Raw genomic sequence first — 26,193 nt, 5'->3', positions numbered from 1 at the left:
CTGGCCCCTTGCTGGATCAGTACTCCTCTGGCGAACGCCTTGTGGGCATTCCAGAGAATAAAAGGATCTGATACTGAGCCTTGGTTAGTATTAAAGAATTCAGATAATCTTCCCTGAACATATTCTGTGGTCGGACCATGACGGAGGAGTCGGGGATTTGCTCTCCAAATAAAAGCGTTTTTCCTATTCATAGGGTTCCCCACTTGCAACTCCACCGGAGCATGGTCTGACCAAGTTATGTCATGAATCTGTGCTGATTTACATTGAAACAATAATTGCTTGTCAATCAAAAACAAATCGATCCTACTATATGTTTTGTGACTATGGGAAAAGAAGGAGAAGTCCCTTACATTGGCATTCAAACATCTCCATGCATCAAAGAGGGAATGCTTGCGCAAAAACGGGAGGAGAGAAGGCTGAGACCTTTTGGGGTGTGATGTAGAGTCTAGCTTGTGGTCTGGAGCCATATTAAAGTCCCCGCACATTAGCAAAGAGCCTTAAAGTACTTGATGAATTTTCTTCATCATTTTGTTCAGAAACTTGGATTGTCCTACATTAGGGGCATAGATATTTGCCAGCGTGAAAAGGGAAGAGTTAATTTCACAGACCATAATTAAAAATCTGCCCTGAGGGTCCTCTTCAATTTTGTGTAGTTTAAATGCAACAGTGTCTCTGACCGCCACCATCACCCCTCTCTTCTTTTGGTCAGCACTGGCGAAGAAGGTATGAGGAAACTTGGGATGAGTGCATTTGGGAGGTGCAGTGCTCTGAAAATGAGTCTCTTGCATGCACAAGATGTCACAGTTCCTTTGGAGGGCCTCTTTCCAAACAGACCTGCGTTTGGCGGGGTGGTTAAGGCCTTTGGCGTTGATTGATAGAAAATTAACAGCCATGAAGGGTGTATGTGGCGAGAGTGCTTACCAATTGGGAGTGTTGCTCACTTACGGTTGTAATGTTCCCCCAACGTGGGCTGCGCATGAGTTGCTCAGGCCGATGCTCAAAGGGTTCCGATTTGCATAGTAAGGAAGCTTGCATCACATCTGGGAGGGAAGAGACAACTGACCATCCAAAGAGAGAAATATTGTGTGAGTCAACAATAAACTGAGTGGTCAAGTGCCACCAACCATGTAAACAAAAAACCTGGAGTAATAAAAATGTCATACACAACAAAAGCGTGAAAAAGTGTGACATGATGCCACTCAAGTAGTAACTTGGGGGGAAAGTTGTATCCAACTTTACGGAGTGATACAATGCCTCCTGAGCGGGTGAGGATTGGAAGATCCCTATTCCCAATCAAGTATGTTTGCGGGCGTTTTTGTGGTTGACAGTGCGCCATTCTGTATCCTGCTCATCGCAGGGACTGCCATGGCGGAGAGGCTTCTGGGTTTCTGCAATGATCCCCCATGAGCTCAACAAGGCCATGCCCTTGGAGATGGAATCCATTACGTATTCCTTGCCATCTTTCGTGACTATCAATTTTGTGGGGAAACCCCATCTGTAGCTTATCTTGTGATTCCTGAGTGCTTTTGTTAAAGTTGCCATGTTTCTGCGTTTTTGCAGCGTGTAGTGAGAGAGATCCGCATAAAATTGCAGATGAGAGTATTCGGGAGGAATCTTGTCCTTCTGCCTAGTGGCTGACATGAGTCTTTCCTTCGTGTGGAAAAAATGTAGGCGGAGGATGACATCTCTGGGAATGTTCTCAGATAGATAGCTGGGTTTCAGGAGTCTATGGATTCTGTCCACCGTGAAGTCTAGCTCCTTCAGGTCTGGCAGAATGGCCATGAAAAGCTGTACAGCATATTCCCTTAACTCCTGTTGTTGGACCGACTCAGGGACCCCTCTAATCTTCACGTTATTCCTCCTAGACCTATCTTCCATGTCCGCCATTTTGGCTCTGATATCTTCTATCTCATCATCTTTAGCTTCATTAGCGTCAACCAGCTCATTAATGGTTGTAGCATATTCCCCCATTCTGTGTTCAATATGGGTCACCTTGGCAGATACAGACTGAAGGTCTTTCCCAAATTTGTGCATGCATGCCACCATATCTGAGTGCAGTGAGCCCCTTAAGGATACTAGCATCTCCTTCAGCATAGTGTCCATGACTGGCTGGCCGTTAGTGGGAAATGTATCTATGGAGTCTGGCAACTCCCTAGTGTCATCCCCTGAGTCTAGAAGGGAGCTCACCTCATGGTTGCCATCCGCGGCATCCGGCTTGAATCGTGCCTTCTCCGGGCTCCCTGAGGATGGTGTGGCAGGTGGGGACCTTGGATCGCCCGGAGGGCTGCTCCTTTTTTGCTTCCTATGCTGCGTTCCGCGACTGGAGGCAGCGGTGGACGGCGTGGATGTATGGCCGGCGCCATCTTGCCTCCCTTCATAGGAGAAGTACTCCGTGAGCCTTGCCGGTCCTCCTGGCCTGTGTTTCTTCCCCGGCATGTCAGCGGAGTGATCACTGACTGTCGGGGGTCTGAATCGCCGCTGTGATTGCCCGATTGAGCGATTGGGATGGGTGCTTTTAGCCGCTTCTTCCCCGCTGAGTCAGGAGCTCCTTTACTGCACGTCCATCTTGGACTCCGGCTAGCTCCGCCCTCTCAGAACAACAGTTTTTAAAGGGTGTATCTCAGACGTACAGATACAGACTAGGCCACAATTCAAGATTTTTCACTTAAATGTGTTTTTTTGAATAGAAAAATAGAGCAACAGTATCTAACATGTGTATCTCACACATACAGTGGTGTGAAAAAGTGTTTGCCCCCTTCCTCATTTCCTGTTCCTTTGCATGTTTGTCACACTTAAGTGTTTCGGAACATCAAACCAATTTAAACAATAGTCAAGGACAACACAAGTAAACACAAAATGCAATTTGTAAATGAAGGTGTTTATTATTAAAGGTGAAAAAAAATACAAACCATCATGGCCCTGTGTGAAAAAGTGATTGCCCCCCTTGTTAAAACATACTATAACTGTGGTTGTCCACACCTGAGTTCAATTTCTCTAGCCACACCCAGGCCTGATTATTGCCACACCTGTTCACAATCAAGGCATCACTTAAATAGGAGCTGCTTGACACAGTAAGGTCCACCAGAAGATCCTTATAAGCTACACATCATGCCGAGACCCAAAGAAATTCAGGAACAATTGAGAAAGAAAGTAATTGAGATCTATCAGTCTGGAAAGGGTTATAAAGCCATTTCCAAAGCTTTGGGAATCCAGCGAACCACAGTGAGAGCCATTATCCACAAATGGCGAAGACATGGAACAGTGGTGAACCTTCCCAGGAGTGGCCGGCCGCCCAAAATTACCCCAAGAGCGCAGCGACGACTCATCCAAGCGGTCACAAAAGACCCCACAACAACGTCCAAGGAACTGCAGGCCTCACTTGCCTCAGTTAAGGTCAGCGTTCATGCCTCCACCATCAGGAAAAGACTGGGCAAAAATGGCCTGCATGGCAGAGTTCCAAGGAGAAAACCACTACTGAGCAAAAAGAACATCAAAGCTCGTCTCAATTTCTCCACAACACATCTTGATGATCCCCAAGACTTTTGGGACAACATTCTGTGAACCGATGAGACAAAGTGGAACTCTTTGGAAGGTGTGTGTCCAAGTACATCTGGCGTAGAAGGAACACTGCATTTCATAAAAAGAACATTATACCAACAGTAAAATATGGTGGTGGTAGTGTGATGGTCTGGGGCTGTTTTGCTGCTTCAGGACCTGGAAGACTTGCCGTGATAAAAGGAACTATGAATTCTGCTGTCTACCAAGAGATCCTGAAGGAGAATGTCCGACCATCTGTTCGTGTACTCAAGCTGAAACGAACTTGGGTTCTGCAGCAGGACAATGATCCTAAACACACCAGCAAGTCCACCACCGAATGGCTGAAGAAAAACAAAATGAAGACTTTGGAGTGGCCTAACCAAAGTCCTGACCTGAATCCTATTGAGATATTGTGGTATGACCTTAAAAAGGCCGTTCATGCTCGAAAACCCTCTAATGTAACTGAATTAGGACAATTCTGCAAAGATGAGTGGGCCAAAATTCCTCCAGGACGCTGTAAAAGCCTCATTGCACGTTATCGCAAACGCTTGGTTGCAGTTGTTGCTGCTAAGGGTGGCCCAACCAGTTATTAGGTTTAGGGGGCAATCACTTTTTCACACAGGGCCATGATGGTTTGGATTTTTTTTCACCTTTAGTAATAAACACCTTCATTTACAAATTGCATTTTGTGTTTACTTGTGTTGTCCTTGACTATTGTTTAAATTGGTTTGATGTTCCGAAACACTTAAGTGTGACAAACATGCAAAGGAACAGGAAATGAGGAAGGGGGCAAACACTTTTTCACACCACTGTACAGATATGCAGGAAACACTGCAAAACATTTTTTTTGCCCTAAATGGGTATTTTTAGAATAGCAGAATAGACCAACAGTATCTAAAGGGTGTATCTCACAGTAACATATGCAGTGCTGGTGCACTGAGCTTGCATAAAATGCCCGCCGACACCAACCTAACAGATGGATAAAAGTTATCTTTTTTCTGGCACTGCCCTCAAGGCAGGGTAAAAAGATTGTGCACTGCACCCACACAACAAAATGAAGGTGATCGCTGAGTAATTTGATTTCTGAATCAGGACTTCTATCTAATTCTCTCCCTCAAAGCAGCAACAACAACCTTTCCCTACACTACCTAAAGCAGAGTGATGTGCTGTGCTATGTGCCTCTAGCTTATATAGAGGCTGGGTAACATGCTGCACTGACCAATCACAGCCATGCCATTAGTAGGCATGGCTGTGATGGCTTGTAAGGGCACACGAGTTAAACGAATGTTGATTGACTGCCCGGCAGCTTTTTAAAATGCACCATTACATTGCCGAACACTGAACTCGAATCCGAACATACAGTAAATTGTTTGGGTTCGGGTCCTTGTACCAAAAACCCAAAAGTCTGGTACGAACCCTAAATTTACAGTTCGCTCCTAGTAGCAAGTCCTAGTTGCAATTTCAGAACACCCAATAAGAAGATAATATGCGACCGGTCTAAACTACGTGGCATGTTCACCAATGCCAGGAGCCTGGCAGACAAAATGGGTTAACTAGAGATACTGTGGTACAAGGAGGATTTGGATTTTGTGGGAATTTCAGAGACCTGGTTCAACAGCTCTCATGATTGGCTGGCAACCTTTCAAGGGTATACCCTTTATCGCAAGGATAGAGAGGGTAAAAAAGGGGGAGGGGTATGCCTATATATCAAGAATAATGTACAAGTGAATATGAGAGATGACATCACTAAGGGAGCTAGGGAGGAGGTGGAATCCTTATGGATAGAGCTCCAAAGGGATGAAGCTAAGGGAAAAATTACAGACAGATCTCCTATCACAATTTGGATTAGCAGCAAGGATGGGAAGTGTAATCACAATGGGGGATTTTAACTATCCACATATAGACTGGGCGGAGGGAACCAAATCACACAAATAGGAAACATAAGGGGAATACAAGGACACTGAATTTCAAAAGAGCCAACTTCCCTAAACTAGTCTTGCTAGAAGGCATAAATTGGGATAAAATCTTAGGAACAAAGAACACGGAAGAGAGATGGCTTTGCTTTAAGAGCATATTAACTGCTTCCCACCCGGCCAATGTACATAAACACACTCTCTCCTTCTCAATGGATGCTCAGGAATGTCCCTCTGATGGAGGGGGAATCACACGCAGTGGCATGATCCCGATGCGCTCGGGTCACCCGGACACGGCGCATTTCCGATCGGCAGGAGGGCTCTGTAATTGGCCCTCCTGATCACATGACGGCCGTGTCCAATCACAGCCGTCATGTGATGTAAACACAGAGCCGGTTGCTAGGCAATCGTCTCTCCTCTCTTCACACAGAAGTTGTTGGTGAGGAGAGGAGAGGGGATCGCTGCAGCCGGCTGGTGATCAGTGAGTATGAGATGTTTTTTACAGCTTTTTACTCACTGATCCCCAACCTAGTGTCAACACACAATGTAAACACACACATGTCCCCAAAACACATGTCCCCCCACATATGTCCCACTAAAATCACATGCCCCGATGATTATCTGCACACATGTCTGTGATCACCTGCACACATCTGTGCATGATCATTTGCGTACATCTGTCCGTGATCACTCAAACCAATTATTATACACTTAACAGAATTTTTTTTTACCAAATACATGTAGCAGAATATATTTTGGCTTAAATTTATGAAAAAATTCGATTTTATTGGATTTCTTTTAAAATAAAAAGAAGAAAATATTATTTTTTTTTCCAAATTTCCCCTCTATATCGCAAAAAATAAAAAACGGAGTCATGAATAAATACCACTAAAAGAAAGCTATATTTGTGCAAACAAAATGATAAAAATTTCATTTGGGTACAGCGTAGCATGACCGCACAATTGTCACTGAAATTGCGAGAGCGCTGAAAGCTGAAAATTGGTCTGGGAAGGAAGGGGCGAAAGTGCCCAGTATTGATGTGGTTAAATAAGGGCATTAGCCAACGCATCCCATTGGGTAATAAATTTAAAATAGCGAACAAAAGTCCTGGATGGCTTAACTCTAATGTAAAAATGCATGTAAAAGCAAAGGCGAAGGCCTTCAAAAAATACAAGGTTAAGGGATCATCATCAGCATTCAGACTTTATAAAAAGACTGCAACAAGAAATGTAAGGGTGCAATAAAGACAGCTAAGATAGAACATGAAAGACACATAGCGGAGGAGAGCAAAAAAAATCCCAAGCAATTCTTTAAGTATGTAAACAGTAAAAAAGGAGGACAGACCATATTGGCCCCATCCTTTGGTTTCAAAGGATGGGGAGATGGCAAAGGTATTGAATTTATTCTTCTCCCCAGGAGGGAATTGGGGGGCTTCAGTAGCCAAAACTGCAGTGTTTATCCTCATGACACATAACAGGAAGCACCTCCATGGTTAACAGAGGACAGAATTAAAATTAGACTTGGGAAACTTAACAGGAACTCAGTCAAGTAATTGCCAGACCATCGTTCCTAATTTTTACTGACAGTCTACTGACTTGAATGGTACCAGCTGATTGGAGAAAAGCCAATGTAACACCAATATTTAAAAAGGGCCCAATATACATCCCTGGACATTACAGACCAGTTAGCCTAACAGCAATAGTATGTAAACTCTTTGAGGGGATGATAAGGGACAATATACAAGATTTTAGTAATGAAAACGGTATCATTAGCAGTAATCAGCATGGATTCATGAAGAATCATTTTTGCAAAACCAATCTATTAACCTTCTGTGAGGAGGTGAGTTCCCATCTAGATAAAAGAAGGCCTGTGGACGTGGTGTATCTGGATTTTGCAAAAGCATTTGACACAGATCCCCATAAACATTTACTGTACAAAATAAGGCATGGACCATAGGGTGAGTACATGGATTGAAAACTGGCTATAAGGGCGAGTTCAGAGGGTGGTGATAAATGGGGAGTACTCAGAATAGTCAGGGGTGGGTAGTGGGATCCCCCAGGGTTCTGTGCTGGGACCAATCCTATTTAATTTATTCATAAAAGACCTGGAGGATGGAGTAAACAGTTCAGTCTCTGTATTTGAGGACAATACTAAGCTAAGCAGGGCATTTACTTCTCCGCAGGATGTGGAAACCTTGCAAGAAGATCTCAAAAAATGAATGGGGTGGGCAACTACATGGCAAATGAGGTTCAATGTAGAAAAATGTAAAATAATGCATTTGGGTGGCAAAAATATGAATGCAATCAATACACTGGGGGGAGAACCTCTGGGCGAATCTAAGATGGAAAAGGACCTGGGGGTCCTAGTAGATGATAGCAGCTTGGCATTGCACTCCCACTCTACAAGACTCTGGTCCGGCCGCACCTAGAGTATGCTGTCCAGTTCTGGGCACCGGTCCTCAGGAAGGATGTACTGGAAATGGAGCGAGTACAGAGAAGGGCAACAAAGGTAATAAAGGGTAATAAAAGGTCTGGAGGATATTAGTTATGAGGAAAGGTTGTGAGCACTGAACTTATTCTCTCTGGAGAAGAGACGTTTGAGAGGGGACATGATTTCAATATACAAATACCATACTGGTGACCCCACAATAGGGATAAAACTTTTTCGCAGAAGAGAGTTTAACAAAACTCGTGGCCACTCATCAAACTTAAAAGAACAGAGGTTTAACCTTAAACTACGTAGAGGGTTCTTTACTGTAAGAGCGGCAAGGGTGTGAAATTCCCTTCCAAAGGCGGTGGTCTCAGCAGGGGGCATTGATAGTTTCACAAAGCTATTAGATAATCACCTGAATGACCGCAACATACAGGGATATACAATGTAATACTGAAATATAATCACACAAATGGGTTGGACTTGATGTACTTGTGTCTTTTTTTCAAACTCACCTACTATGTAAGTCAGACCTGAATCATACGTTTGCACTATGACAGCCATACTGAAAGATTTAATTCACATAAAGTCACAATCAGCAACACTACTAAACAGAAAATAGGAATGTCCTTATATAATAAAAACAAACATTCTGATATGCATTGGTACTGTAATAAGATGATTAGGAATGTTAAGCTGATCAGTTTCACATGTAACTTTTCTTAGAGCCCTAATGACCAACTTAGGGCTTTTTTTCTAATTTTCTCTTATGCTGCGTACACACGACCGGACTTTTCGAGGGACTAGGTCCGACAGACTTTCGACGGAGTTCTGACACAGTTTCTGACGGACTTTCTGAATGAAGGGACTTGGCCACACACAATCACACCAAAGTCTGACGGATTCGAACGTGATGACGTACGACCGGACTAGAATAAGGAAGTTCATAGCCAGTAGCCAATAGCTGCCCTCGCGTAGGTTTTTGTCTGTCGGACTAGCATACACACGAGCGGATTTCTCAGTAGGAACTGGGTCCGGCGGAGTTCTGTCGGAAAAATTTGAAACAGGTTCCATTTCTAAAGTCTGTCAGACTTTTTCAAATCAAAAGTCCGCTGCAGCCCACACACGATCGAATGGTCTGCTGGAATCATTCCATTGGACTTTTGATGTTGAAAAGTCCGGTCGTGTGTACACGGCATTATAGTTTTTTTTTTGTGTCCCAGTCATATACGCAAACATATTTTATAATCTATATGGTTCCCTGCAGCACTCACTGGTTCATGCCTAACCTCCCTGCAAATGACAAGGGGTCAGCAGAAGGAAACATTGAGAGCAGCGAGGAACCACACTAAACATGTGGGTTTATTAATCCATTTGGCATGAATAAAACCTGATAATAGAGGAAAATATAAGGTGCCAGGATCTTGAAAATGCCAGATGCCTGTCTGCCTCTATTGTTGATACTTATTAAAAGAGAAGTATGTCCAAAGATTTTTTGGCCATGCTTCTCTTTTGGGTTACAGGCATCAAATTAATTCTGCACTCCTGTAACCAAGATTCAGCCAGCAGCAGGCTAAGCCACCCACTCCTGCCCCCTCCACAGTCTGGTTCTCCAGGGAGTGCTGGAATGGCAGAGCAGAGAGCGGCAACTGCCAGTTACCACTCTGTGTTTAGAGCAGGTCAAGTGACCACTCGGTTCTCAGTCTTAGTGCCAGCGGGGGACAGATGCAGCATATAATTGATGCTGCAGCCATATAGGTTGTTATGTGTTTATTTTTTTGCATTTCCACACTTCTCCTTTGAGTCCCTGGCCTGAAACAAACCCCATATCAATGGTTTCAAATGTTTCACATCATAGATCACTGTATACAATTTCTTAAGCAAATAATTTCTTTAAATTTGTAGCAAATTCTTAAGATTCTGCCAATAACAACACTTCTTGTTTTCAAGAAAAGGGAAAAACAAATTTAAGTGTAGTATTAATTCAACACTTATTAAGAAATCTGAATTGACTACACATTATTAAAAAGTATAGGCTCATCTACATGGTGGACATCCACTGGATAACACTCCAAAACAACTGCTGCAAGGGGAAAAAGCTGGCCACCATCATCTGAATGCATGGCAGAGGTGGAAGATCCAATGGAGGATGCAGCGAGATGACATCACTAGGAGGAGAAAAATGTGCAACGAGTTTCAGAGCATGCACAATGTTGAGTGTGGGCATGCGTGCTCCTTTCTCAGAGCTTGAGTCAGGATCTTTCCCCGAGCCTGGACCGGCTCAGTGATGTCAGAAAGCAGCATGCGTTAGCCTGTTGTCAGCGGAAAATGAGTCACAGGAGGGCAGAATGATCTGCACCCCAGTGACCCCCCTCAGTAGCTTTGGCTATACGTACGTATGTGACCGTGTATGCTTTGCAAAGTGCATTTTCACAACTTTCATTAAGCTAAGGGAACATTTTCTTGTAAAGTAAACATCCTATTTGCCCTTAAAGAGGGGTTCCACCCTAAAGTGGAACTTCCGCTCATCGGAACCCTCCCCCCCTCTGGTGTCACAATTGGCACCTTTCAGGGGGGAGGGAGGTGCATATATCTGTCTAAGACAGGTATTTGCACCCACTTCCAGGCATAGACTCCTACGGGAGTCTATGCCTCTTCCTGTCCCTGCGCGCTGTCTGCTGGGACACACACGGGTCCCAGAGACAGCACGGACAATTCCTATTGCGCTGCGTGACTCGCGCATGCGCAGTAGGGAACCGGGAAGTGAAGCCGCAATGCTTCACTTCCTGATTCCCACACCTAGAATGGCGGCGGCAGCCGCCAAGAGCTGAGCGAGCGATCGGCCTCGGCTGCCGACATCGCTGGATCCTGGGACAGGTGACTGTCCATTTATTAAAAGTCAGCAGCTGCAGTATTTGTAGCTGCTAGCTTTTAATAATTTTTTTCACAGTGAAATCCCTCTTTAATAAATCAACCCTAATGGCTCTTATATGCTTGAAGAGTGTATTAGCAAAATAAAGTAATCAAACATGCCCTTAATTAACATGGGATTTTATTGGGGGGTTCAAGTCAATAGTATTACTGTACCCTTAACTCAATTCCAGCTTGAAAAACACTAGTTGACAGTGTCAATCCACAAGTAAAAATGGGATTTGGCCAGAATGGTCATTTACACTTTTGACTATACCAAGGTATGGTAAATTCTTATATACTGCTGTTCAGAGATAACCTTCCAGATTAGGGAGGATCAGTTGTACAAATGTGGCAAATATGGGGGTTGATTTATTAAACTGCAGTGCATAATCTGGTGCAGCTCTGCATAGAAACCAATCAGCTTCTAGGTTTTTTGTCAAAGCCTAATTGTACAAGTTGAAGTTAGAAGCTGATTGGCTACCATGCAGCTGCAACAGGTTTTGTTTTAGCAGTTTTATCAACCCCATGGTCTTTTACTATCCTATCCGTGTAAGTAAATATAATCTCTTTGTTGGTATTTAGTGCATTCGCCCCATACTTAGAGCGCCTACAATCGAAATGCACCTTAATAACTGATAAAAGTTCATATGTGTTCAGGGCACTATCCCAGATAGCAAGGATAACTTTCCACACATTTGTGTCAGTATTGAATTGTAAGTCTTGTGAACTTGCTGCAGATTTTCCCTGGCAAGTTGTTGTGCACTTGCAGAACACTTGAAGCACAAGTTCTAGTTTATACTTTTCCAATGTCCAGCAAATTTGCGTAACAAGTCTCTAGCAAGAGCAACGTTGCAGTGGTAAGTCTACAGCAAGAGCCCCGCAAGTCTATAGCCAGAATTATGCAAGTCTCAATTTTTGGCAAGAGAAAAGAAGCAATGCAAATCAATTATAATTCCACAATCTAGTGATAGTGAACCCACTGCTATTAACCTAAACCCTTAAACCCCATACGCACATATCAGATTTTCTGATGATTTTTATCTTCAGATTTACCAAAACCATGTAGTACAAGGGCCTGCCTGATTGCATACAAATTGAAACTCCTAAGGTGTGACCTCATATTATATGGTTTTGGTAAATCTGAAGGAAATTTAAATCAGCAGAAATCTGATAGTGTGTATGGGGCTTAACTGAAATACATTCAATCCAACAATCATATATAATGATAAAACCTGTGTCATTGCATAAAATAATTCATCTATCATTCAAAAATTATTTGCTTCTATGAAACAAACAATTAAAGTGCAAATGCTGTTAAAAAAAGTGCAAAAGAAAAGATTGTGTGCTGACACAGTGAACAAAAATTGCTTAGTACAAGAAAATATTATTAGTAAAGTGCATGCATCAAAAATTCATATATGTTCAAAATATTTGCAGTCCATTTTGCAATCCCAGGAAAAAATCCAAGATTATGATTATTATTATGTACTTTACTAATGAATAATACTTTCTTGCACTAAGCACTTTTTGTTCACTGTGTCAGCACACAGTTTTTTCTTTTGCACTTTAACAGTTGGTTTGTTTCATAGAAACAAATAATTTGTGCATGATCCATGAATTATTTTATGCAATGACACACAGTTTATCATTATACATGATTGTTGGATTAAATGCATTTCACAGGTGTACCATAAAGGATTAGGTTAAAAGCAGTGGGGTTCACTATCACCAGACTGTGGGATTATAGATTTGCTCTTGCTAACTGGTGATCATAGGCATGCTCAGGGGGTGTGCCTGGGCACACCCTAATCACCCCAAGTGCATTAGCATTATCGCTCTGTGTGCAGGCAGGGCGATGGGAAATATCTTCCTCTGACCAGTTCTGCCATTCATGAAGTGCTACCGTTTAACAAAACATATAAAAGAACAGTCTCAAAAACAATAAATATGATACAAAAAAAAAAACACACAGCACAAAACAAAAACTGCAATAATATGCCATACTATGTGAAACAGTGATAAAGTGCACTAATTCAAGAAGCTAAACAACAAAAAGACAAATATGCATAAAAGACTATCCTTAATTAAAAACAAAAAATACAAAATGATGCGATAATATTTGAAACAGTGATAAACGTGCTCAAATCAAAAGCAGGTATGCATCTGATTTTACATAAAAAAACAATAATATAAGTCCCAAATAATAAAGTGCATGTGCATTAAAAAGTGATGAGATGTGAAGATCATGTGCTCAAAAAGCAGTTCTTGAAAGTTGTGAAAACAATTGTTCCCACCATCCACCAGAAGTGTGCCCTAGCAGCTCACCTTAAACAAAGACCACAACAGGTCTAGTGGTGCTTTGGTATACAAATTCTTAATGGCAGTTCATGTTCCACTCTCCTGCCCTCATCTGCATCAAACTCCACTCCACTCCACTCCACTCCACTCCACTCCACTCCACTCCACTCCACTCCACTCCACTCCACTCCACTCCACTCCACTCGCCACTAGACCTATTGTGGTCTTTGTTTAAGGTGAGCTGCTAGCATAAAAACAAGGAAAAATAAAACATTCCAAATTGTGCTCCACCAATGGGATATTATGGTTAGTCACTCCTTGATTCCTACCTTTCTGAACTCCATATCAGATCTCATGGATTAGACATGTGCAGAGTAAAATATTTTGTTTCGGAATTTCGTTTTCGTCCGAAAACTTAATTTATTTAGTTACTCCCGAAATTTGTTTTTATTTATTTCGTTTTTCGTTCAAAAATTGCATTCGTCCGAAAATCCACATGAATTACGGTCAAATCTGTCTTGGAAGGCTTATGGTGTCTGTCGAATGTATAAAGAAGATTCGACGGAGCTAACTATATAGCATACTTTAGAACCCTATTAAAGTCTATGGGACTCCAACGTTCAAAATCTAAAGTGCTAATTTTAAAGGCTAATTTGCAAGTTACTGTCCTAAAAAGTGTTTGGGGACCCGGGTCCTGCCCCAGGGAACATGTATCAATGCAAAAAAAAGTTTTAAAAACGGCCGTTTTTTCGGGAGCAGTGATTTTAATAATGATTAAAGTGCAACAATAAAAGTGTAATATTCCTTTAAATTTCGTAGGGGGGGGGTTGTCTATAGTATGCCTGTGAAGGGGCGCATGTTTCCCGTGCTTAGAACTGTCCCTGCACAAAGTGTCATTTATGCAGGAAAAAAAGTCCTTTAAAATCACTCGCAGCTATTATGAATTGTCGGCTCCGTAATACAGAGAACACTCATTGAAAGTCATTGATAAAAAAATAAAAAAAAAATTAAAAAAAAAGCGTGGGGGTCCCCCAAATTCAATTACCAGGCCCTTCAGGTCTGGTATGGATATTAAGGGGAACCCTGCCTCAAATTAAAAAAAAAAATTGACGTGGGGTTCCCCCTAAATATCCATAACCAGACCCTTCAGGTCTGGTATGGATATTAAGGGGAACCCCGCATCAACTTAAAAAAAAATTGACGTGGGGTTCCCCCTAAAAATCCATACCAGACCCTTTATCCGAGCACGCAACCTGGCAGGCCGCAGGAAAAGAGGGGGGGACGAGAGAGCGGCCCCCCTCCCTCCTGAACCGTACCAGGCCACATGCCCTCAACATTGGGAGGATGCTTTGGGGGTCTGTGACCCCTCAAAGCACCTTGTCCCCATGTTGATGAGGACAAGGGCCTCATCCCCACAACCCTGGCCGGTGGTTGTGGAGGTCTGCGGGCGGGGGGCTTATCAGAATCTGGAAGCCCCCTTTAACAAGGGGACCCCCAGATCCCGCCCCCCCCCCCCTGTTTGAAATGGTAAGGGGGTACAAAAGTACCCCTACCATTTCACACAGAAAGTGTAAAAAATGGTTAAATAAAACAAACACACTTTTGAAAAATTCCTTTATTAAAAATAAAAAAATAAAAAAAAGATTCCAGCGGCGGTAATCCACTCTTGCTATCCAGCGACGGACGGTCATCTCTCCAGCGATGTCTCATCTCATCCAGCGCAGCGAATACATCCTTCTTCTGTCTCCGTGGAGGAGACACTGCAGGCATTCCGGCGGCTGACGTTTCTTATATACGGAGGGCGGGGCCACCCGTCACCTGACGCAAGGGGAAACCCGGGGTTCCCTGGGACGTATGGGTGACCCCGCACCCCTCTGATGTAACACAGGCAGGTTTCCGTTACATCAGAGGGGGGCGGGGTCACCCATACGTCACGGGGGAACCCCGGGTTTCCCCTTGCGTCAGAGGGGGGCGGGGTCAGGTGACGGGTGGCCCCGCCCTCCGTATATAAGAAACGTCAGCCGCCGGACTGCCTGCAGTGTCTCCTCCACGGAGACAGAAGAAGGATGTATTCGCTGCGCTGGATGAGATGAGACATCGCTGGAGAGATGACCGTCCGTCGCTGGATAGCAAGAGTGGATTACCGCCGCTGGAAGGAATATTACACTTTTATTGTTTCACTTTAATCATTATTAAAATCACTGCTCCCGAAAAAACTGCCGTTTTTAAAACTTTTTTTTGCATTGATACATGTCCCCTGGGGCAGGACCCGGGTCCCCAAACACTTTTTAGGACAGTGACTTACAGAATCTTTTTCTCCCTGTCAAATCTTTTTTTCTCTGTCGAATATTTTCTCTATATAATCTTGGACTAATAGAGGTAAGGTTAGGCACATTCAATCACAGGTTCTATAGACACAGATTGTTGTCAGAGTCATGTCGAATCTCCTATTCTATATCGAACTGTTGTAACAATGAAAACGAAAACGAAAATAGCTGAAATTCGGACGAAAATGCATTCGGACGAAAACTAATGCACATGTCTATCATGGATAACACTCACCTCTCTGCACACCACTCCCCAGTAGCAATTAAAGAAAAACCTTAAGGCCCATACACATGATCAGACTTTTTGACAACAAACATGCAAATTAGCTGTTTTAAGGCAACATCCAACCGTGTGTATGCTCCATCGGACACACTTTTTCGGTTTTCATCTGACTTTTGTTGGCTGTGCGAACGGACAAACTTTTTGACAACATAAGTCTGATGGAGCAAAGTCCGATCGTGTGTACACAAAACCAATGCAAAGGATCAGACAACAATACAGAAGTGGACCAAAGGGTGGCACCGGAGTAATTGAACGTCCTCTTTTGAAGTGTCTTCAGTACATTGAAACGTCACTACATTCGTGTTTGTTGCCTAAAAAGTCAGATCGTGTGTATGCAATACAAATTTAACTTTAGCTTAACACACAGCAGGGAGCAATAATGAAAATTCAGCCACAGTGGCCCCTGTGATGGGATGACTATTACACAACATAACTGAACTTGCAGCAGAATGTTTGCAAAGAAAGTTGATCTGGAGTCATGCAATGCAGTCTTGCTGCAATTGTGCAACAAACTTGTGAAGCTTGGCAAGTCTAGCAAGAGCTTAGCAAGTCACTTTCAAACTTGCAGCACAATTACTTGCTATCTGGGATGGTCGTAATTTTCATTGAAAATATGGTGTTCAGTGTGTGTGCATCATATGTGTTGTGACATAAACACTGGCCTTTTAGTATAAGGAATCTACACCTCTCCAGCTCTCTCATTTGTGTTGTTGAAAATTTACGAGAAAGCCCATTTTACTAAAATCTTTACTAATTATGTCACTAATGTGGTTAGTCTTTATTGAGAAGGCAGCATCCCTCATAGCTAGTCTCCCTAGTACTAAAGGAAGAAACCTACGGACAGAGTCTAAAACACAGTGCTGTATTAATCACAAACAAAATCATTTATAATTGCATGTGCCTTCCAGGGCATACACTAAATAATATTTTATTGCCTGTGTCATCTATTTTATAATATACTTTGTTTTTATTGCTATCAAACCCTATCTGCAGAAATCGTCATTTATTTTGGTTTTATAATTCCCAATTGTTATAATGCTGTTTTCTTTAAGGCTTGGGGCATATTTTTATTTGTTGACTAAAAGATATGTTTAAAATATTTGCAAGTATCTGCAAGCTGACTTTTTACTGTGTGTTATTGTTATGCACGGCATAAACACTAGCTTCTTTATTGCATCCTAAATTATATAAATAATGTCCTTACCATATTTGTTTCTATGCAAGATGTCTATATCTGTTTTGTTAAAAATAATCCCAGTGCTGTAAACATTTTTCAAATTATCTGGAGCTTGCATTTCCTGGAATTTATTGCTGTGCAGATTTGTTCCTTTTTTTTTGTCAGCTGTTCCTTTGCAAACAGTCAGCAAGAGAACATTTGTGGTGGTCCTGGGGCCATGGCTGGAGTTTTGTGTTAAATCCTCTTTTCCTAAATCAGGGAGAGGGTTTCTTAGCCATTAATTTAAGTTTATATAACTTGAGAAATGCAAAAGAAGAGGCCAATTGGCTACAACCTACAAAATAAACTGATGTTGAATGCTTTGGTTATCTATGCTTATGTTTCAGGTATAAGGACAAATAGGGTGTAATTGTGATAAGGCCCTAGAGGGCATGAATCCAAAACATATTTTTTCTATTTTTATTTTAGCTGTGTTCACCTTTTTCTACTTTGTCCTCTGCTGCATACGTTTCCACAAGGTTATTAAGATTACTTTGAAATAAAAAAAAACCGATATCCATCCTTTTTAAACTAAAAAGCTAAACCAAATAGTAGACCCCCAACATTTTTCTGGATATTTATGGGGGTTTCAGGTTCTGCAACAAGGCCCTGCTAGTTGACAGGATGGATACATAAAGAAAAAGCAGTGGCATAAAAAGAATGACAGATATATAGAACAACTTAAAATTCGATGCAACCCCCTATGATTTCTTTATAGCTTAAGCTTATAAAAACAGTGACAGGTATACTGGGAAAAGCACTAAGAATTAACAGACATAAGTTTGAATAATTGGCAGACATAGGTTTGTAAACAAAATATAATTCTGTCTCAGAAAGTCTGATCTGTATTGGTCGGTATGGATGAGGGACCAGGAATGGGAAGAAGAAAAATAAATACGAATGGAGAGTTGAAGCAGGGGGGGGGGGGGGTAAAATTGGAGATTGGAGAGTTGAGGTAAAGGAAGAAAGACACAGAATAAGGTTTCCTAGTAAGTGGTGAAAAAATAAGCCGCTAAACCTATTCCAGTGAAGGGAATATAGTATAATATAGTAAGGGTATAATATTGAACCCATGGATTTCAGCCTTCTGAGAATTTGTGCTGATTAAGTGAATCTGTGTCTAGCCTGTGCACATTAACCACTTGCCGACTGCCGCACGACGATATATGTCGACAGAATGGCACGGGCAGGCATATGGGCGTATATTTAAGTCCCTGCCTTCCCGCGGGTGGGGGGCCCGATCGGGCCCCCCCCCGGTGCCTGCGGCGGTCGGTATTCGTTCGGGAGCGATCCGGGATGAGGGGGCGGCCATTCATTCATGGCCACCCCCTCGCGATCGCTCCCGACGAATGGAAATCCTTCGTGACATCACTTCCTCTCCTGTAATGTAAACACAGGCAGAGGAAGTGATGTAATCTCTCCTCGTGTCGGTATTTTTCGTTCCGGCACCGAGGAGAGAGGATCGGTGAGTTGCACCAACACGACACTTCACAGTAGAACATGCCAGGCACACTCACACCCCCCCTTTACCCCCCGATCACCCCCCCAATTACCCCTGCCCCCCCCCCCAGTCACAGTGACACCAATGCATTTTTTTTTTGCATTGGTGTCATTTGTGACTGTAATAACTGTTAGGGCAGTTAGGGTTAGCCCCCTTTAGTTCTAATGTACCCCCTAACCCCCCCCAATAAAGGTTTAACCCCGTGATCACCCCCCGTCGCCAGTGTCACTAAGGCTGGGTTCACATTGCAGCGGTTTATGAGAACGGATGTGATTCGCACCGCACTGCAGTGCAAATCACATCCGATCTCTGCGATTCGAGTTCAGCCATTCGCCGCACCCGCCGCAAATTCGCACGGGACCCTTTTTTTGGTCCGCAGCAGAATCGGATCGCATGGGTGTTCACACCATGCGATCCGAGTTTGCAGATCGCACTGCGATATGCGAACTGATCTGGGGGTGTCATTAACATTTCACTGACACTCCCAGCAGTTCGCATAGAGCAGTGTGAACTGCCGCCGGGAGGCATGCGATGCGGGAACCCGCCGCGGATTCGTGGCGTTCCCGCATCGCTCCAGTGTGAACCCAGCCTAATAAGCGATCGTTTTTCTGATCGCTGTATTAGTGTCACAGGTGACGCTAGTTAGGCAGGTAGGTATTTAGGTTCGCCGCAGCTTTTTATAGCGCCAGGGACCCCCATATACTACCGCATAAAGCCCCCTGATTGCCCCCTAGTTAACCCTTTCACCAGTGATCACCATATAACTGTTACAGGTGACGCTGGTTGGTTAGTTATTTTTTTATAGTTTCAGGGCACCCGCCATTTATTACCTAGTCTCACTAGTGTACCCGTAAATTTAGGGGTGTCTACTTTCCAAAATGGGGTCATTTGGGGGGGGTTTGTGCCATCTTGGCATTTTATGGCCTTCAAAACTGTAACGCCCTTAGAAAGCCTGAAGGCGGTGCTTGGTTTTCGGGGCCCCGTACGCGGCTAGGCTCCCAAAAAGTCCCACATATGTGGTATCCCCATATTTAGGAGAAGCAGCAGAATTGATTTTGGGGTGTCATTTCACATATGCCCGTAGCATGTGTGAGCAATATATCATTTAGTGACAACTTTGTGTAAAAAAAAAAAAAAGAAAAAAAGTTTGTCATTTTCCCGCAACTTGTGGCAAAATATAAAATATTCCATGGACTCAACATGCCTCTCAGCAAATAGCTTGGGGTGTCTACTTTCTAAAATGGGGTCATTTGTGGGGGTTTTGTGCCATCTTGGCATTTTATGGCCTTCAAAACTGTAATAGGTAGTGAGAAGTGAAATCAAAAATTTACGCCCTTAGAAAGCCTGAAGGCGGTGCTTGGTTTTCGGGGCCCTGTACGCGGCTAGGCTCCCAAAAAGTACCACATATGTGGTATCCTCGTACTCAGGAGAAGCAGCAGAATTTATTTTGGGGTGTCATTTCACATATGCCCATAGCATGTGTGAGCAATATATCATTTAATGACAACTTTGTGTAAAAAATAAAAATAAATATTTTTTTTGTCATTATTCAATCGCTTGAGGCAAAAAAATAAAATATTCAATGGGCTCAACATGCCACTTATCAATTTCCTTAGGGGGTCTACTTTCCAAAATGGGGTCATTTGGGGGGGTTTTGTACTGCCCTGCCATTTTAGCACCTCAAGAAATGAGATAGGCAGTCGTAAACTAAAAGCTGCATAAATTCCAGAAAACGTACCTTAGTTTGTAGATGTGACAACTTTTGCGCAAACCAATAAATATACAGTTATTGACTTTTTTTTTACCAAAGACATGTGGCTGAATACATTTTGGCCTAAATGTATGACTAAAATTGAGTTTATTGGATTTTTCTAATAACAAAAAGTAGAAAATATCATTTTTTTTCAAAATTTGCGGTCTTTTTACGTTTATATCGCAAAAAATAAAAATCGCAGAGTCAGTCAAATGCCTTTAAAAGAAAGCTCTATTTGTGGGAAGAAAAGGACACAAATTTCGTTTGGGTACAACATTGCATGACCGCGCAATTACCAGTTAAAGCAGCGCAGTGCCAAAGTGTAAAAAGACCTCTGGTCATTTACCAGCAAAATGGTCCGGTCTGAAAGTGGTTAAATGTTAACATTCTGAACAGTTTAAAACAAGTCTTTATTCATGGCTGTAGCTATAGGCATTGCTGAGAAATTCATCTTCAAAGTTTGCAAAAGTGGCCCTGAATATCCAATAATGAGATTATGAAGAAAATGCATTCAACAGTCACATATCTAGAACTGTTCCTGAGAGAGTCCTAAGTTCTAACCTGTCATGTGACAAAACAATCTTTTGCAGCTTTTTGGTTGCAGCATACTGTTATTAGCCTTACCTGGGTCCATCCACTTACAAATTACAAAGTCAAGGCCCACATGATGCTCTCTCTTGCCCTGCCTCATCCACCCCAGCAACACAGCAGACTGCAGAGCTTAGGTTAAACGCGTTGGGTGGACCCACTTACACACCGCTCATGTACCTGTACTCATGAGAAGCTTTAGATGACCTTTTACCATGTGAGTTTACCATTTAACTACAATAAATAATATTATTAAACTTTATCATGCTATGCAATTTTTTCTTCATCTGTTTTGCATGGCCTGTGCATACCGAGCCTCTGCCCTCACCAAGGAATGTGATATTTAACTTTTTTTTTTACTTGGGAAAGCCAATTTTATTAAGTAATCACATATACAGGTACAATCAATTCCAATTGTATACATCACCAACATGCCAGCATTACGACGAGTACATGGTTCACAGTCTGATGTGTGCACATTTCCACAGACAATTATCCATCTTAAAATAAAAGTGTAACAGCATATCTGCTATCCCCCGTTTCCCCCTTGAGCCTTTTATTATCCCTTTATCACCTATCAGCCATGTGGGATCTCAGTGTTAAACTATATTGCCTGCCATTTTCTATGTACATGTTGCTCCATCACCCATCCACCGTTCCTAAACCTTTAGATACTTGTGCGTGCAACCCCTGTGCCTATATATCAATCTTTTGTACGGGAGGGTATTATTCATGTCTCTTTTCTAGTCTACCACAGTTGGGGGGGGGGGGGGGACTCTGCATCCAAATTCGGGCCACAGCCTTTCTGGCTAGGAAAAATTATATTTAACTTTTAACTTACTTGATGTTTGTGAATGTCCAAGTTAAGCCAATGACTGGATCCAGGATCAGCTGTACCCATTGTGTTTGCTGATCAGCCTTTGAAGACTTGAGTGGTATATGCCCTTTCAGGTCATTGACATCTGGTAAGCTTCCTCTCTTATCGGTGGTGGTGCCTTCAATCACATTGTCTCCACTTGGAATTTTACACCTTAGTTGGATGTTCCTGTCTGAGTCTTTTTGTTGGATTATTCCTTACAATCTTGGACTTGACATATGTCTTTTATTTTCTTTGTGACAATTGAATGCACTTTGTTAATTTTATGTGTTTTTGGTTGTATATATATTTTTACACTCCAGTTAGCACTGTCACTTATGGTAATTCACTATTTGATCATCTTCATTGATAAACCACTCACTTGATAGAATATTAGCGCTACACATTTTTTATCTAAGTGGTTAACGGAAACCCTATGACAGAATTAAGAAAAAAAAACGGCATGGGGTCTCCCCCAAAATCCATATCAGGCCCTTTGGGTGTGGTATGGATTTTAGGGGAACTCCATGCCATTTTTTTTTAAAACAGCGTGCCCCCCCCCCCCCAAATCCATACAAGGCCCTTTGGATCTGGTATAGATTTTAAAGGGAACTCCACGCCAAAATTAAAAAAGAAATTGGTGTGGGTTCCCCCCCAAAATCCATACCAGACCCTTATCCGAGCAAGCAGCCTGGCAGGCTAGGAAAGGGGGGACGAGCGAGCGCCCCCCTCCCCCCTCCTGAACCATACCAGGCTGGTTGCCCTGAACATGGGGGAATTCCCCCAAAAGCACCTTGTCCCCATGTTGATGGAGACAAGGACCTCCTCCCCACAACCCTGGCCCGGTGGTTGTTGGGATCTGTGGGTGGGAGTTAATCGGAAACTGAAAGCCCCCTTAAAGCAAAATATGCCTGTAAAATGCCTTAGTGTGAAAAGGGTCTAAATGTCGCTTTACAGAGCTTGTAAACATATATATACATTATCACACAAAAGTGAGTACATCCCTCACATTTTTATAAATATTTTATTATATCTTTTCATGTGACAACACTGAAGAAATTACACTTGCTACAATCTAAAGCAGTGAGTGTACAGCTTGTATAACAGTGTAAATTTGCCGTCCTCTCAAAATAACTCAACACACAGCCATTCATGTCTAAACCGATGGCAACAAAAGTGAGTGCGCCCCTAAGTGAAAATGTCAAAATTGGGCCCAATTAGCCATTTTCCCTCCCTGGTGTCATGTGACTCATTACTGTTACAAGGTCTAAGGTGTGAATGGGGAGCAGGTGTGTTAAAATTGTGTTATCACTCTCACTCTCTCATACTGGTCACTGGAAGTTCAACATGGCATCTCATGGCAAAGAACTTTCTGAGGATCTGAAAAAAATTGTTGCTCTACATAAAGATGGCCTAAGCTATAAGAAGTTTGGCAAGACCCTGAAATTGAGCTGCAGCATGGTGGCCAAGACCATACAGTGGTTTAACGGGACAGGTTCCACTCAAAACAGGCCTCGCCATGGTCGACCAAAGAAGTTAAGTGCACGTGCTCAGCGTCATATCCAGAGGTTGTCTTTGGGAAATATACATATGAGTGCTGCCAGCATTGCTGCAGAGGCTGAAGGGGTGGGAGCTCATCCTGTTAGTGCTCAGACCATACGCTGCACGCTACATCAAATTGGTCTACATGGCTGTCATCCCAGAAGGAAGCCTCTTCTAAAGATGATGCACAAGAAAGCCTGCAAACAGTTTGCTGAAGACAAGCAGACTAAAAACATGGATTACTGGAATCATGTCCTGTGGTCTGATGAGACCAATATAAAGGTATTTGGTTCAGATGGTGTCAAGCATGTGTGGCAGAAACCAGGTGAGTAGTATGAGTAATCAAGTATGGTGGTGGGAGTGTCATGGTCTGGGGCTGCATCAGTGGTGCTGGCACTGGGGACCTACAGTTCATTGAGGTACTGTGACATACTGAAGCAGAACATGATCTCCTCCAACATGGTAATGGCTCCAAACACACCTCCAAGACGACCACTGCCTTGCTAAAGAAGCTGAGGGTAAAGGTGACTGGCCAAGCATGCCAGACCTAAACCCTATTGAGCAGCTGTGGGGCATCCTCAAATGGAAGGTGCAGGAGCACAAGGTCTCCCCCAGCTCCGTGATGTGGTCATGGAAGAGTGGAAGAGGACTCCAGTGTCAACCTGTAAAGCTCTGGTGAATGCCATTGCCCAAGAGGATTAAGGCAGTGTTGGAAAATAATGGTGGCCACACAAAATATTACCACGTTGGGCCCATTTTGGACATTTTCAGGGGTATACGCACTTTTTTGCCAGTGGTTTTGACATTAATGGCTGTGTGTTGAGTTATTTTGAGGGGACAGCAAAATTACATGGTTATACAAGCTGTACACGCACTACTTTACATTGTAGCAAAGTGTAATTTCTTCAGTGTTGTCAGATGAAAAGATATGTTAAAATATTTACAAAAATATGAGGGGTGTACTCACCTTATATATATCTATATATATATTTACAAGCTCAGTAAAACCACATTTAGACCCCTTTCACACTGAGGCATTTTACAAGCATTTTTGCTCTAAAAATAGTGTCTGACAAGCACCTGTAAACTGCCTCTTCTGCAGCCCTAGTGTGAAAGCCTGAGTGCTTTCACACTGGGGCGGTGCACTTGCAGGACAGGAAAAAAAGTCCTGCAAGCAGCATCTTTTGGGGCAGTGCAGGAGCAGTTTATACACTGCTCCTGGCCATTTAAATGAATAGGCATCACTGCCGAAGCACCTGCAAAGCTGACACAGCTTGATAGCAGCTTTGCAGAGGCAGAGTAGGTCTGGACAGAGGCAGGGGCTGCCCAACTGTGTATGTTGATAGAAGCATGAATGGTTGTTAGAATGCAGGGTGGTCCTGACAACCAGAGGAAGGCAGCTGCAATGACGGGGGGGGGGGGGGCAGAAAAAGAATCTGGCAGCACTGGAGAACACAAGGTGCAGGGGGGATGGGCAAGCACAGAGGGAGAACACTTGGCTGCAAAGCGGGTAGGCCACGGCATCCCGCTTCAAGTGTCATCCAGATCATGTGCCATAGCTGCCATACCCTGGATATACCACTGTGAAAGGTATTCTTTATCAGAAATGTATCACAGTCAGGATAGAACAGTCACTCTGTTCGGGTCCTGACCACAATCTGCCATTCATGACCTGCATATTTGTAGGTTTACATACATTTTATGCATGCTACTAATAACTTTTTAATACAAACCAACTTCTGTTATAAAAGTAGCATTTTAAAAGGGGGCATTTCATACACATGTAAGAATAGAATGTTTTCTTTAACAAAGAAACTTGTAAACTATTGCTTTTTGTCAGTTTAAAAAATACAAGGTACAAACTGTTATGTACATTTAAAAATGGATTTCTTGTACAATGAGTAAAACAGAGATAGCAAGGTTATACAGCATTCATTATCCAAGGCCATGATGCAATATCCAGTGCAACAAGAACGTAATGACTTCCAATGGTTGAACATAATTTGACTTGTGAAAGAAAGAACCTGCAGAAATATCATAACAATATGCATTTTCTATAGAAATGCATTCTTACCTTAACCTAATGTTCAAGTATAGCAAACATAAAGACCTATACATTTAAATATTTGAGCATTTAAAATAAAAAATTTAAGTACAGAGGGAAGAGAATTTGTTTGCAGGCATTATTTTGATTTTTATATATTTTTATATGTGCCTTTCAAGCAAACAAGTAAAGTTGAGACTGGGTGTAAATGTTAACTTAGGGAGTGAGTGACTATAGAAATCCATCTGACTGTTTGTCTATTCATCAATCCATTTATCCATCAAGTGAAATGTTCTGGTATACTATTGGGTGCAAGGCAAAAGGTGTCTTTTACCTATTCATTGACAGCTGCAGGTCATATCCCTTTTTTAATTGATGATACCATTGACTACATTTTAATGTATTCTCTGCTTCCCCCATTTCAAACCGTTCCTTGCTTGATATATACATTTTAAATATTGTGTATTTAAAAAAAAAAAAAATTCTTTATTTAAGTTTGGAGATGAAGCGTACAGCAACCATATAGAATATTGTTACCATGTGTCAATACAGTAACATACTGTATGGTTTACAGATTTCCAACCAAGACATACAGTGCTCAGCATAAATGAGTACACCTGAAATAAATTACAAAAAAAACTGTATCTTCCTTTCAGAATCAACATTTTCTATAGGACACTGCACTGCAAAATACTCCCCAATGCAGGCCACCAATATTTGTTAATTTGCACACACACAACACATTTTCCTAACAAATTAATTCAAGACTATGTTGCAAAAATGAATACACTCCAAAGAAAGTCTGAAAAGCAAAGTTACATTTTAGACAACACAATCCTAATTAACAAGAATTCAACTACAGGTGTCCAGCAGACAGTTGATTATAAAAGGGCATTACTTAACAAAGAAAACCCCTTCCCATTTAATGTTGTCAGCAATGGCACCACATGGAAGAGAAATGTCACAAGGCCTCAGAAAGAAAATAATTTCTT

Source organism: Lithobates pipiens, unplaced genomic scaffold (assembly GCF_037356315.1).
Source record: "Lithobates pipiens isolate NorthernLeopardFrog02 unplaced genomic scaffold, aLitPip1_a1.2 Scaffold_16, whole genome shotgun sequence".
NCBI classification, from domain to species: domain Eukaryota; kingdom Metazoa; phylum Chordata; class Amphibia; order Anura; family Ranidae; genus Lithobates; species Lithobates pipiens.
This window is presented reverse-complemented; position numbering follows the sequence as displayed.